Here is a 16,272-nt window from a genome sequence, read left to right on the forward strand (position 1 = left end):
TCTCTCTCTCTCGTCTCCCCCTCCATCATTTTGTAGCCTAGGTGGATGTGTTAGTTTAGTAACCCACTGTGATGTGTTTAACAAGTTACTCCATTTTTCAGAGCACGTGGCTTTGCCCTCAGTCATCCTTTCCTACAATAAATGGCTCACATTTGCACCTGAGTAACTTTCTCAGTCTTCCTCCCATAGGAATTTGGGAGCCAAGGAGACTTTTAAGTCTGCAACTGCATCCTTTCCTAGTGGGTACAGTTTTGTAGGTTTCCTGTGTATGGATTTATCTACTCCATTAGACAAAAGCCACCTCTACAACCCTCTTTAATGAGACAAGTCTTTCTCTACTTTGACCTACATGTCAAAAAATGTCCTTAAGGTTCTTGGGTTTTTAGCTGAAGAGTCAAAAAGTAGTGCCTTAGATATTTCCAGTGTCATAAAGCTGCACTCCTAACTGGGTCATTATTTTAAATTATTTGTGTATGGGGGGGGTGGCATACTAGAGGTTGAACCTCACGCATACTGGGTAAATGCTCCATCACTGAGCTACACCACCAGCCACTTCATTTCATTTCAAATGTGAGGCTGCACTTTACTAACAGGCCCTGTTCTAGACTCTACCCAGCACTGTTAAGGCCTGAAAGAGAGAAGGTGCAGGGACAATAGTAAAGTCCCTACTCCTTTTGGCTCTCCTTACCTACAAATGGGCAAAGTAGCTGCAGAGGCTAATGGTAGTCCTCTGAAGAGTTCTGATTCAGGCCTTAGAGAAAAGGCCTACAGATAGGCTTAGAGACAGATGACCCAATGACAACCAGGCCGAGCAAACAGTATCCAATGCACGTTCTCTGGTTCCAGTCATGAGAATATTGACAGTGGAGAAAATCCCACAGGGGGACAGGAAGTCTGGGCCACTGACCAGAGCTTCATGCCAGGCATAGGATAGCATGTGAGCCCCAGGACTAGGCTTTGGTACTATTGCAAAATACATTGCATATTTCCTTAGCTCTGCCAGAGAGACCCACCCTTGTTTCTATTGCCTACAAGGACCTATCTAGCCCAGTGCTTAAATATTTGCAGGAAGACTGAAGGAAACACATCATTCATAATCCCACCACCCAAGTAAAGCCAAGAGGATTAATTTGTGGGGATTTTCTCTGGAAATGAGTGAGCTAGAATCTCTGATTCCAAATTTCATTTGGTTTAAGGAAGGTGGTCATCCTAAGGATCATAAGCAGGCTAATGGCTCTGTAAAAAGTCCTATTCACCACTACTGTGGTCAGGAGTCTTTACTGATAACGTGGTGGTAAGAAAAAAAATTCGGTCTATATCACTACCACACATGTTGAATTCCACACATACTGAATTCCTCAGAATATACTATATTTGATAAGGTCTTTAAGTAGGTAATTAAATGAAGTAATTAAGCTGGGCCTTAACCTGATAGGTATCCTTATGAGAGGAAATTTAAACATGGACATGTACATGGATGTGAACAGACAGAGAGAAACAAGCCAAGCACAGATGCTGGGACTGGATTCTTTCCTCAGGGCCATCCAAAGGTACCAGTCCTGCTATGATGTTTAATCTTTACGGGATTTAAGATTACCATGGAAACAAACCTCTGGGCATGTCTGTGAGAGATTCTCTTGAAGACCCACCCTAAATGTGAGCAGTACCAATTCCATAGGCTGGAGTCCAGGACTGAATATAAAGGAGAAAGGGAGCTCAGCACAAGTGCTCACTATTCTCTGCTTCCCTACTATGGATATAGATTACCTTTCTGTTGCTGTGATAAAATACCATGACCAAGGCCAACTTATAGAAGGAAGAGTTTATTTGGGCTTATAGTTCCCAAGGGATATGAGTCCATCATGGGGCTGGAGCACTGGCTGCTCTTACAGAGGATCTGGGTTTGGTTCCCAGCACCCACATGGTGGCTAACTGCCCATAACTCCAGTTCTTAGGAGATCTGACGCCCCCTTCTGACTTCTGCAGGAATTGCATAACACAGGTACACTTACATACATGCAAGCAATACACTCATAAATAAACTATTTTTTAAAAAGTGTCCATCATGGTGGGGAGGCAGGGCAGCTGAAGCAGAAAGCTGAGTTCATGTTTTCAACAGCAAACCATGAAGCAGAGAGAGCAAACTAGAAGTGGGGCAAGGCTATGAACTCTCAACCCCTTCTACTCCCACCCCATCCTGTGACATACTTCCCCAGCAAGGCTACACCTGATAAAGATTCAATGACCTCCCAAACAATGCCACCAACTGGGAACAAAATGTTCAGTCTGTGGGGGGCACTTCTCATTCAAATTTCCATATTCCATTTCCTGGCCCTCAGAGGCTCAAGGTCATATCATAAGGCAAAATGCATTTAGTCCAACTTTAAAAGTCCCATAATTTCAGTTTCAAAACTGTTCAAAAAGAGAAGTCCAAAGTCTCTTTTGAGACTTAAGGCATTCTTTTAACTGTGACATCTCACCTCCTATAAAATAAAAAAAAAAAAGACATTCTTCTGGGTGTGGTGGCACACGCCTTTAATCCCAGCACTCAGGAGACAGAGGCAGGCATATCTCTGTGGGTTCAAGGCCAGCCTGGTCTACATAGTGAGTTCCAGGACAGCTGGGGCTACAGGGAGACCCTGTCTCAAAAGAATAAAAAAAAAAAAAATTCTTCCAACATATAATGGCACCAATATACATTCCCATTCCAACAAGGAGGAATGGGGGCATAGTGAAAATACTGGACCAAAGCAAGACAGACACCCAGCAGGGAAAACACCAAATTCTGCAGCTCCATGTCCCTTGTGTAAGGCTTTAGTTCCAAAGGGCTTCAAAGGCCCCACTCCTCCAGTTTTGCTGCCCACAGCATACATCTCTCTCTTGGGCTGGTTCCAATCCCTGTATGGAACTCTCTTTGGCAGACATCTCCAGGTTCTGGCATCTCCAGCATCTTGGGGTCTCCACTGTAACCCAGGCTTCACTTTCACAGCTTCATGCAACAGTGTCTCAAGGCCTCCCTCCCACCTCAGGACCTTCCAGTAGTGACTCCAGCACTGACATGTTGCCTGGCCTCAGCAGCTCTTTGAACCTTTGAAGGAAGACTAGACCCCTTCACGCTTGCATCTTTCATACCTCCTAACCCAGTACCATGTGACACAGCTATGTTGGGCTGCCAGCTTGGGATGGATCCTGGCCCCCTTGATTTATATTTATACCATTGTTTTTAGGTTGTAGCAATTACTTTCTAGGAGGCTCTCTTTCTCAAGTTTGAAGCTTAACTGGGTGGGGTCTTGCCTGGAGGGCACCCTTTCTATTGTTCCAGGGTGGAGCAGGAGGCCTCTCCTTAATGGTAGTAATCTCCTTAACAATTGTAGCCTCTCTTCCAGCACATGCTTTCAGTGAAACATTAAGCTTCCTAGTGCTTTTTCTCTCCAAACTGTATAATTTGTATTTCTTTCTACCTCACATACTCTTTTTCACTGTAGACCTACTTAAGCAGTATCGATAATAACCATGCCACAGATTCAGTGTTATGTTGTCTTGAAATTTCCTCCACCAAAGAAATTAATCCATTATGTTTTAAGTTAGCCTCAGGCAAGTTCTTAGGACAGGGTAGGAGGCGACCAGATTCTTTGTCAAAATAACACAAGGGCCTCTAACCCAGTTGCTGTTTGAGTCTTTGCTTCCCTTTCCTTCTGAAGCCTCTTGAGCCAGGCCTCTGAATTTGACATTACTCTCAGCGCTACTGTCTTCCAGGTTCCTACTAGAACAGCCCAGTATCTTACAGCATTCAAATGCTTTTTCAGTCCAAAGTTCCAAAATTTTCCACATTCCTCAAAAAAACAAAAAACAAAACAAAAAACCCCCAACATGGTCAGGTTCTTCATATCAACAGCCCACTCTCTGGTATCAACTTCTGTATTAGTTACTTTTCCGTTACTGTGATAAAACACCATGACCAGAGGCAACATATAGAAATATGAGTTTATTTTGGCTTATGGTTACAGAGGAATGAGTCAATCGTGGTAGGGAGGCATGGTAGCAAGCAGCAGGCTTGACACCTGGGGCAGAAAGCTGAAAGTTCACATCTTCAACTGCAAATATGAAGGAGAGAGCAAATGCAAGTGGAGACAAGGCCATGGGCTTGCAAAGCCTGCCTCCAGTGATGCGCTTCCTCCAGCAAGGCTATATCTCCTAAAGGTTCAAAGACTTCCCCCACACAGCGCCACTAACTGGGACCAAGTGTTCAAATACTGGAGCCTGCAGGGGACATTACTCATTCAAACCACCACAATGGGACCAGCTGCCTTAAGCTTCTGCCATGATAGACTGTTACCCTCAAACTGTGAGTCAAAATAAACCCTTGTTTTGTCAGGTATTTTGTCACAAGTCAAATAACTAATGCACTTGCTGACACTTTGATTTCACACATTTGACCTCCAAAACTGTAAGTTTTTGTTGCTGAGACCATCACAACACTCAGCAGCCTGGTCAAACTCATCCAAGGAGTGACCACCAAACCAAAGAGAAGAGACACACTGGCCTTATATTGGCAAGAGCTGAGAAAGAGCCAGACCTGGAAGTTTCACAGTCCTATCCCTGTCTACAGGTTGGGCAAAGTTTACCTTCATGCCCTCTACCCCAGGTCCCCAATATTGTTATTCTTCACTGAATGGCTCAGATTTAGGGAACTCCTGTTGCCAATTCCTGTACACCACTGAAGGCTGTACTTTGAGGTAAAGTTGTCCTCTGTACAATAGCTGGCTTTCCAAAAAGGTGAGTATAGGTCATTTTCTGTTCTCCTGCAGCCTGCTCTGTGCCCCTAAGGTCTGACCTCTACGTGGAGTCAAGAGCACTCTGTAGCTATCCAGCTTTCAGAGTATGCTAGGGCATACAACAACAGGGGTTCAGCAAGCCAGAGTGAGGATGGGACACAGCGCCTGGCTGTCCTTGTGTGACTGTTACACTGTAGTGGAAGGCACAGTTCCTGTACATTCTGGAAACTTCTACCTTCTCTAGTGGTAATGGCTCCTCCTCTTTGCCACCAGCCCCAGGATCCCTGAACATCCCTTTTTGATGTTGTAAATTGTCATTTCATTAAATTCTGTAGTTTCTCAATTTGAGGATGCCAATTACATCTTTCAAGGAACCTCCATAGATACTAGTCTGAAGAGAAATCCTTTCTTAGGAAAAGTGGAGTGAGGGTCCTTAAATAGAAGCAAGTGAAGAAATGGAATATTCCCCTGGTTTGTGAGGAATAATTATCTTAAATCTTTTTTTCATCGATTTTTTTTGAGTCCCCCTATATCCCCAGCTAGCCTCCGTCTCACAGAAATCTGCCTGCCTCTGCCTCCTGGGTGCTGGAATTAAAGGTGTGTACCACCATACCCAGCTTTGGCTTATTTAAAAGATTTTTAAAATGTATTTTATATTTTAATTATTTTATGTGGGCAATGATTGCATGTAGGTAGGTACACTTGTGTAGTGCAATGCCTGCAGAGGTCAGAGGGTGTTGGATCTCCTGGAACTGGAGTTAGTTTTTAGCCACCATGTGGGCACTGGGAATCAAACCTAGGTCCTCTGCAAGAGCAGTCAGTGCTCTTAACCATCGGGTCATCTCTCCAGCCCTTATTTTTAAAAGATTTTTATGTGTTTTGCCTGTATGTTAAGTGCACAATTCCTGAAATTGGAATTAAGAACAGCTGTTATCTGCCATGTGGGTGCTGGGAACTGAGGTCCTCTGCAAGAGCAGCCAGTGCTCCTAACCAGTCAGGCATCATTCCAGCCTCAGGAATAATTATCCTTAACGGAGAAATAAAAAATGTTCTCTAGCTCCTTTCAATGCTTAAACTATTAGGTAATACCTATTGGTGTGCTTAGCTTTGTGTGTGGCTTGTGAGAAGCTAAATGATGAGCAGGAAGTACAGCCTTTCCCACCTCATCACTCTGCTGTGGTGAAACCATTTCCAGAGGACAGCAGTATCATAAAGATCTAGGTGGAGACCTGATGTAAGAATGTGTACGTAGTTCCACCCAGAGGTAACCAGCCACTGTCAACAAGTGGTACACATCATTCAGAGAACTGAAACAACAGGAAGCAGCTGTCAAGGGTTGGGTCCTCAGTAAAGGATGTGAGACAGACATCCTTATCCTAGGTAAGCCACAGTTCAGTGAAGCTTCAGAGGAAGTTGATACTGTAGTGAGGTGTTTACTTGAGAAAGGGTTTCATGTAGCCCAGGTTAGCCTTAAACTTGCTGAGGCCTTGAACTTGTGATCCTTCTGCCTCCATTTCCAAAGTTCTAGGATTATAGGCATGAGCCACCACACTGTCTTTTGTGGTGCTGGGAATCAAACCCAGGGTTTCACACATGCTAGGCAAGCATTCTACCAACTGAACTACATCCCCAGCCCTTTAGTGACAAATATTAATGGTATTTTTGTTCCCAGTTCTCAAGGTTATTCTTATGTAATTAAGGAAAAAAATGGCAAACGGGAGGGGGGGAGCAGTAATTACCTTGAAATCTATTGAACACGTATATGCCAGTACACATGCTTTCTTCAGGAAGGGAATAGGAGAGGAAGGGACAAAGGGGAGGGGAATTATAGGGTTAACCTTCCTCCTAACAGCTGAAGATACAAGCTGTCATCTTGAGTCATAATGTAGGAACCACACATTGAAGGTAACAGACCAGCCAAATAAACCCAGGTCCTTGGCAGCTGTGTAAAGTCGTTTTCTACTCCTGGAGTGCCTACTATTTCCAGTCTTTTTTTTTTTTTTAAAGGAGATTTAAAAAAAAAATTATTTTTATTTTATGTGTATGCATGTATTGCCTGCATGTTTTATGTTTAAGTATTTTGATTTTGTCCTCACATGCCTTATGCATTACTGTGAAAAACAATTTTAAACTTTTAAAAAATTTGTATTTAATATTTTTATTTTATGTGCATGTGTGTATTGCCTGCATGTAGGTAAGTGCACCCATATTGTGCAATGCCCGCAGAGGTCAGAAGAGGCTTTGGGATCCCCTGGGACTGGAGTTATGGACAGTTGTTAGCTGCCATGTGGGTGCTGGGATTCGAACCTGGGTCTTCTGCAAGAACAACTAGTGTTTTTAACTGCTGAGCCATCTCTCCAGCCCCATCCAGTCTTCTATCTTTAAATCACTCATGTTTGGGTTTTTCTCTCCCTACAGCTGGATATACTTCTAATATACCACACAAAAGAGTTTGGTCTTGGTCCCAAGAGCTTCAGTGAGAGCTGAAGTGAGGATGTGGCTGGTGGTAGCAACCAATAGAAAGTGGACTAAATCACGTGTGCACAGGGAAGAGGGTCAAGATAACAAGGGACGTGTATCTTTAGTGAGATTTAGTGTCAAACTCTTCAAGAGGTACTAATGATAGAGAGTTCAGAGCCCTGGCCCTAAACTCAGGCAGCAAGAAACAAACATGGAAACATCAATAGAGTGAGCAGTGTAGCACAGAGAAGGCAGAAAAGTGAGGGAAGGAGGGCTTCCCTTTGGAGCCTTAGGATTTCCTGTGTTCACATCAACCTGACCTACACCATCCCACCAGACGACCTGTGACAGAGGAGCGAGACGAACTTCCATGGGCACAGGTATGATGGCGTGACTAGTGTGTCTTGAGGCAACTAATCCACTACTCCATAGAACATGCTTTCAGATTCCAAAATTGGTATGTTGAGCTTAAAAATAGAAAAACGCAAGTGTATTCCCTTATTCCTATCCCACCCAGAGGAACCTAGCCTCCATGAACCACCTAGTGCACATTATTCCAGGCACTGAAATCTCAAGATGCCTAGCTGAGGTCTCAGGACTTGTGCATATTTCCAGGATTTGTTTCAGCTTGTTTCCTGCTCCTTAAGCAGCTGTCAACCCTTTTCTGTCCTTTGTGTGTCTAGTTTTGCTCATGCTCATGACAGCATCTCAGAAAAGCACACTAGACGGCATCTGGTCAATCGTGGGTGGCACTGCATACAACTCAACTCAGAATCCAAGGAAAGTTTTTTAAATATTGTGTACAAATATATGTTGTGTATGTACAGATAGTTTTGGCATACAGGGCTTTATGTATGCTGGGCAAGCAATGTACCACTGTGTCACTCCCCATTCATGGAGACTGTTCTGATGGCTAATAACCACTGCCTTCTTATGTTAGGCACTGTCCCAACTGTTGTATGTTTTTACTTAATACCTTCTATAATCCAGTGAGGTACAAAGTATTTCACAAAAGAGCCAACTGGGGCCTGGAAAAATTATATAACTTGCCCAAGACCATTTAGAACATAAGAGAAATAGTATTCAACCCATGTAACTCTGGTTTCATTCTGTGTTTGTTTCAGTTTGTTTTGGGTCTTTTTTGAGACAGGGCCTCCCTGTAGCCCCAGCTGGCCTGAACTATGTACATCAGGATGGCCTTGAACTCAGGGATCTGCCTGCCTCTGCCTCCAAGTGCTAGGGTTAAAGGTGTCTGCCACCATGCCTGGCTCATTCTGCGTTCTTAACCCTGAAATCTACAGTTAGAATCAAGAGTCTTACAAGACCAAAAGGATAGCTTCAAATACAAGTCTTGCTTACTCTCAAGTGATCCCAATGTTCAACAAGAACATGAAGGGAACTATTTAGTGATTTGCACACACAGAACCTAGGAGGTTAGCAATTAACTCAAAAGTACCTAGTAAGAACAGGGTTCCTAGCCCAACTCTACAGGGATATGAAGAAACTTGGTCAGCCATACACTGCCTCCTTTTCCTCATAGATGCTGATCTTTATCAGTGCCTTGGGAGCTGTGGAGGGGTGCAGAAAAGAGGCTGAGGCTAGATTGGTTCAAAATGTTGAGTAAAATCTGCAGATTTGCAGTTGGACAAGAATACTCAAATTGGAGATCTTGCTAAGTGTCTGGGTCAATGGAATCCAGAGGAAAATCTTGTGTGAGATATGGTGTAGTACAAAGGGTACAAGGAATAGTAGTAGGGAGCTTCTAGAATAGGAGACAATCAAATACTGTTTTTTTCTGTTTTTAATGAATCTTTTGTCCTGGGTTAAAATTTGTATTAAAAACAAATAAACCCTTTTGGAGCTTAAATATATTACTACTTATAGAAACCTTTTTTTTTTTTTTCCTTTTTTAAATACTGGCATAGAATTAACTTGAAGTTACAAAACACCAGAATTAGCACTTTGTAAAAAGTGTAAAGACGGGTCTGGGGAGATTGCCCAGTGGTTACTGCTCTTGCCAAAGTGGGATTCCCAGCTCACAATTTCCTCTAATACTAGCTCCAGGGGATCTGATGACCACGTCTGACCTCCATGAGCACTGCACTCATGTGCACATACCCACACACATACACATAATTATAAATGAAACAAATCTTTCTTTAAACGTGTAAAGATGGGTAGGCCAGATGTGGTGGTGCATACCTTTAATCCCAGCACTCAGCGGGCAGTGGTTGGTGGATCTCTGTGAGATCAAGGCCAGCCTGGTCTACATAGTGAGTTCCACGACAGCTGGGCCTTTTTCCTTTTTTAAATACTGGCATAGAATTAACTTGAAGTTACAAAACACCAGAATTAGCACTTTGTAAAAAGTGTAAAGACGGGTCTGGGGAGATTGCCCAGTGGTTACTGCTCTTGCCAAAGTGGGATTCCCAGCTCACAATTTCCTCTAATACTAGCTCCAGGGGATCTGATGACCACGTCTGACCTCCATGAGCACTGCACTCATGTGCACATACCCACACACATACACATAATTATAAATGAAACAAATCTTTCTTTAAACGTGTAAAGATGGGTAGGCCAGATGTGGTGGTGCATACCTTTAATCCCAGCACTCAGCGGGCAGTGGTTGGTGGATCTCTGTGAGATCAAGGCCAGCCTGGTCTACATAGTGAGTTCCACGACAGCTGGGCCTATAGGGAGACCATGTCTCAAAATAAAAATACAAACAAAAAAAACAGGAGATATTTTGGGGACAGAGACCAGGAAGAGCCTAGACAAGGAAGGAAGGAGACAACAGGAGTCAGAAATTGCTGGAGTTGGGGTGACTGGCAAGGCTTGAGGGGGCAGACCTGCTTTCTCCTTCCCCACATGGGCTGACCCACTTTAGAAGCTGAGGAGAAAGCACTGGAGGAGCAGACTCCCATGCGGGAAGGGGCTACCATGCCAATCAGGACCATGGCCTGTCTGGAGAACAAAGCGTCTCTCTGCTCATCCTCTGGTTCTCAACTCGGAAAATGCTGACTGGGTTCATAGTTCTCACTGCCTGTTCACAGCCTACCCTTATCTACCAGAAGGTGAACTCCATGCTAAGACCACCACTGTTTGCAGTGTATCCAGGACACTTTTGAAGTTGAAGAAAACTGCTACAAGAAATTCTTTTCACTCTACAATAGCAATGTTTAGAACACAAACCATTCCTATGTTGAGGGCTATCTCTTCCTTAATAATTCAAAGCATAGAATAGAAACAAAAACGGGGGCTGGAGAGATTGCTCAGTAGTTAGTGAAGAGTCCTGGCTGCTTTTGCAGAGGACTCCAGTTTGGTTCCCAGATCCCACATGGCAACTAACTGCCATCTGTAACTCCAGTTCCAGGGGAGCCGATCCTATCTACTGACCTCTGTAGGCACTGCACAACATGGTACACTTACAAACATACAGGCAATACACTCATACACTTATAACAAAACCTCAGAAAAAAGCAAGGCCTTTTGGTTAAAATCTTAGCCTTCTTTCTTTTTGGTATATGTCTGAGTATGTATGTGTGTTCATGTGTGTATGGGTACATGTAGAAGTTAACATTGGGGTCTTCCCTCCATCACTCTCCACTCTGCACTGAGGCAGGATCTCTTGCTAAATCTGAATCTGGAGCTCAGTGGCTTGGCTAATCTAACTAGTCAGCTTCCCCAGGGATCCAGTCTTTGGCTCCCAAGCTTTGGTATTGCAGGTGGACTACCACATCTGCCTAGCATTTACATGGGTGCTGGGAATCCTAATTCAGTTCCTCATGGTGGTGGAGCAAGCACTTTACCCACTGAGGCATCTCCTCAGCCCTCACTTCTACTTATCAGTAGGTAAACGTGGACATGATAGTTACTGTGCTGGGTAGCTTTAGTGCTACCCTGATGAACTGTGACCCGGGAGATGTAAGCTGAATAAACCCTTTCCTCCCCAAGTTGGTAGTGGTCAGAGTGTTTTGTCACAGCAATGAAGAAACCAACCAGGACAGAAATTGGTGCCAGAGAGTGGGATATTGCTGTGACAGACCTGACCTTGGTGTTTTTGGGAGGACTGTGGAAGTGTTTAGAACTTTAGGCTTGGAAGAGCCATTGCGTACTCAAGTTTGTTGCTGTGGAGCTTGGAAAAGTTATGCTGAAAGAGTTGTAGACGATGGAGGCCTGGCTTGTGAAGCTTCAAAGGGAAGCGGAGACTATCAGGGCTGTTCGTGTGATATTTTGGATTGAGAATCTGTGGGTTCTGGTCAGCTGGGGCTGAAGAATCAGCTGTGATTAAGAGACCAAACCTGAAGTAAAACCTTTGCTTTACTAGGACAATTGATGCTGGTTAGCTGGGGCTGAAAAATCAGCTGTAAGTAATGGCAGCATCATCATGGTGAAATCTTCTGGGAGATACTTCCTCAGGGTCAGCACACAGGGGACCTGAGCCTCTATCTCAAGCAGGACTTGGTAATGTGTAAGAGTCTCCTGCATGGTTCTGGTGCTGAAGGCATGAAGGGGTGACAGAGAGCAGCTGAGGCTTGGCACGAAGAGGCCAGGAAAGGCCATAGGTGGACGTGCAGCTTCAGTTGCAGTGAAGACCCCAGGATTGAAGGGGTCATGGAGAGAATCTGAGGCTTTGCAACCCAAGAGGCAAGAGGCCATTGGTGAAGGTGCAGCCTCAGTTTCAGTGGAGACCCCAGCTTTTTGGAGATGCTGGGACCATGGGATGACCACCAAGGACAGCAGTAGCTGTGGAATGGAGCTGGCGTGGATCTGTGAGACAAGCTGTGTGTGCTGTGGACTGCGGAGTCAGAGAAGTGGAGCTGCCAGAACCCTTTGGAGCCCAGAAAATCATGAGTGAATCCCAGATGTCCAGCCTTGAGCTACTTTGCTGGACTTTGGTTTTTGCTTAGGTGTGCCCAATTCTTCCCTTTGAAATAAGACAGTACTTGTTTTGGATTTTACAGAAGCCCACCCACAGTTAAGAGACTATTAAGAGACTATGGACTTTTAAGTGTTTGGATTTTTTTAAGGACTGTGGGGTTTTTACGGTTGTACTGTCTTATGTTGTGATATTAACATCATATCTTGGGGACAAAAATTGGAAAGTTTATGGTTTAATAGTGATATTTGTGTGTCAAGCTGACGAGGGGTCAGCTGTGCTGGATAGCTTTAGTGTCAACTTGACACACCTGGGTTGAGGGGGCCTCAATTGGGGGATTGCCTCTATTGGACTGGCCTGGTGGCTGTGTCTGAGGGGCATCTTCTTGATGAGAGATGTGGGAGGGCCCAGCCCACTGTGGGTGGTGCCACCCCTGGGCAGGTGGGCCTGTGTTGCATAAGAAAGCGGGCTGAGCAGGGGCCAGGGAGCAAGCCAGTAAGCAGCGTTCCTCCATGGCCTGTGCTCCAGCTCCTGCCTCCAGGTTCCTGCCCTGAGTTCCTACCTTGGGCTCCCTGATGAACTGCGACCTGGGAGTTGTAAGCTAAATAAACCATTTCCTCCCCAAGTTGGTAGTGGTCAGAGTGTTTTGTCACAGCAATGAAGAAACAAACCAGGACACTTACCTTCTCTGTACCATGGTTTCACTTGTACAATGGGTAAGGTAGTATCTACCATACTGGGATACTGTAAGAATAAAAATATTTGGGGCTGGAGAGATGTCTCAATGGTTAAGAACACTGTTTGTTCTTGCAGAAGACCTGGGTTTGAATCCCAGCACCCACATGGCAGCCAACAACTGTAACTCCAGTCCCAGGGGATCTGACAGCCTCTTCTGACCTCTGCGGGCATTGCACAACATGGGTACACTCACCTACATGCAGGCAATACACTCATACACATAAAATTTAAAAAAATATATATATATTTTGTACATAATTCTCATAAATTAAGTAGATAATGTTATGTGATTCAAATCCTGTCTGTAGCAAAGCAGTTGGCTGCTATCTCTAAACCTAACAGTGTAACACCAACAGCCCATAGGATTTATTTCCTAGTCCCCCAAATCAGGCTGAGTTCGAGAAGAGTAGGTGCTGCCCAGTATTTCACTGCAACAGGAAGCGCCAAGGTTCCCAGTTCTACTTCTGTCTTGGTTTCCATGAGCTGTCCTCAGTCCCCTCCACAGGACTCTAACTCCTATCTCCTTCCTGAGGCTTCTCTGCTACCCATGAAGTGTTTCCTGGGTGTGCCCCCTTCTTGGCTGCAGTCACCCCTTCCAATGCAAGAACTTAGCCTTATTCATATCATCTCTGACCTGTCTCTCGGGCCCTGTGTTCAAAACTAAAGCCACGTTCCTTCCGGAACCTGCACTTTACAATTTCCTCAGCTAGGCTGTTGGGCCTCACTCTGGCTTTTCTGTCTCACACAAACCCTCTGAGGCCTGGGCTTGGTTTTGTCACTCCTGTAGCACTGCTGCTACAACAGTGAACAGTGACTGGCACACTGTGGGAGGCCAGTGAACTTGTAGGGAGCACTCAAAGACTTCTCTGTAAGGACTGGAGAGATGGCTCAGCAGTTAAGAGTGGTGGTTGCTCTTGCAGAGGACATGGGTTCAGTTCTCAGCACCCACACAGTAGCTAACACAGGTTAGTAACAACACTTCCAGAGGACCCAATGCCCTCTTCTGGCCTCTGCAGGCACTGCACACACACAATGCACTCATGTGTGTTTGCCTACATATATATAAAATAAAAATAAGTAAAATACAGGCCCGGCATGGTAGCATATGCCTTTAATCCCAGCACTCAGGAGGCAGAGGCAGACAGGTCTCTGTGAGATCAAGAACACATTGGTCTAAACAGCAAGTTCCAGGCCAGCTGGGGCTACAGGGAGATCCTGTCTCAAAAAAACCCCCAAAATTAAATATTAAAAATATTTTATTATTTTTATGTGTATGAGTATATTGCCTGCATGTATGTAAGTGCATCCATGTAGTGTAATGACCACAGAGATCAAAAGAGGGCATCAGATTCCCCTAGAATTGGAGGTGCAGATGGTTGTCAGCTGCCACGTGGGTGCTGGATTCAAACCTGGATCATTTGCAAGAGCAGTCAGTGCTCTTAACTGCTGAGCCATCTCTCCAGCCCCAATAAATAAAGTATTTCTAAAAAATTTTAAGAACAACCCACTGATAGTTGCCAACATCCATTCCCACCCAGCGGCCTCACCTTGCCAATCACTCTTTTATATTTTCTCCTTGCTTTCAGTCATTGCTCTTCCCCCATCAATACCTTTAATCAAATAATAGGATACATTACTTTTCACATTTAAATCTGCAGAAACAGGAACTCCACACAGTTTTACACATTCTCATGTCCTCAGATTCAAGCAGCAGAAAAATGGAACAGAAAGTAAGAATTGGATATAGAATTCAGATTTGTTTTTTCTTTCAGAGACACATTTTATACAACTTTCAACATTTATACTTTCAAACAAAATGAGCAAAAAAATACACTGAGTGCTAAAAAAATTCAAACAGAAGTAATACAATTTTAATTTCATATTTTAAAATACAGAAATCAGAAAGAATACCAAATACAACTTTAAGCAAGTTATTTGTCTTCCCCTATAATAATAATGTAAGCTACTTAAAGACTTACAAATTCAGAGTAAAACAGAAACAAAATAAATACTGTACACTTTCCCTGCCTGCAGGCAAAAGATGGGAAATACTGTTCTGAATAAAAACAAATGCTCTTAAAGCTTCCTCATCCCATTCCCAGCCACACCCCATTCCATTGTCACACAGTGTGCTTCTGAATTCAAAGGACACACATGTGCACACACATTGGCTGCCTACACACAGATGAGAAACTACTCTGCACACACCCCAAACAAGAAGAGTAACGGTCACCTGGAACCATTGGCATAAAAACCAGTAAAGAAAGTCAGTCAGGCTAGCAAAACATTACTACAAAACCAGTAAGTACCATAGCCAACAACTGTCCTGTTTTCAAATTTCACAGAGTTAAAACCCCTAAAACCAATACTACCCCTCCCCCCACCACCCTCCAACACTCCCAAAATAAAACTTGCTGACACACTGGCAAAGTTAGTATTTCACAATTAATGTGAAAATCCATCTTATATAATCTCTTAAAATGAACCTCTTCATCCCTTCCACAGCATGAAACTGTTATGGCTTAATTATATTAAAAAAAGTAGAAAAGTCTTTTCCAAAGGAAATACAGTCTGCAAAGATGCATGTGCATTTCCTGATCAGTGCTATTTCATACCTAACAACTACACAACTTGCTTGTGCAGTCAGAAGCTGTTTTTGGAAAAACTGAGGTTATAGCATTTGATTCAGTCTAACCATAAACTGTAAGGCCCTTAGTTTGGTTTAGGTTTCTTTTGCAAGATAAAATAACCTTGGGGTTCACTTAGCAAGTTATACCTCAGGTCCCTGACTATAATGTGTAAGTTACATGCATGTTTTAAAAAATAAAATGTAATTTATGAATTTTAGGAGGGAAGAAATGATTCTAGGCAAGGAATCAACTCTATAGTTAATGCTGGCATTTTTTTACCAATCCAAATCCACCAAAGAAATATAAGCATATGTCTGGGTTATTTTATTCCTGCAAAATAGTATATATTCTAGCACTTAAATAATTGTTTTGGTGAAAAATCTGGAGGGAAAATAGCTGACACTTTGAAAAGGAAATGACAAGGGAAAAAAAAAACTAGTTGAAGACAAATTTTTTTATGATTAAGTTGCATTTATGACTGCTATCCAGAATGTCACAGACCTTGCATAGGTAAACTACTTGGAGGTCAAGGGCTACGTGGTAGCCAGGGTTTCATCAATGAAATAGTGCAGAGAAGGTAAATCTGTTGGAAGAATTACTGAATACAGTTTTTAAAACATTTTAACAAAAAATGTAATGCTACAATTGTTAAGACAAAGCCTTAAGACACTAGAAGGCTTAAGACCAAGGGTGACAGGAAGAACCTAAGGATGTCTTAAGTGTTACCTGTTCCTCCTCAGTAAGCAGGGAATAATTACCATAGAAGAATAAAACCATAGTCAATGAC

This window comes from Nannospalax galili, unplaced genomic scaffold (assembly GCF_000622305.1).
Source record: "Nannospalax galili isolate Female #2095 unplaced genomic scaffold, S.galili_v1.0 scaffold307, whole genome shotgun sequence".
Classification (NCBI taxonomy): domain Eukaryota; kingdom Metazoa; phylum Chordata; class Mammalia; order Rodentia; family Spalacidae; genus Nannospalax; species Nannospalax galili.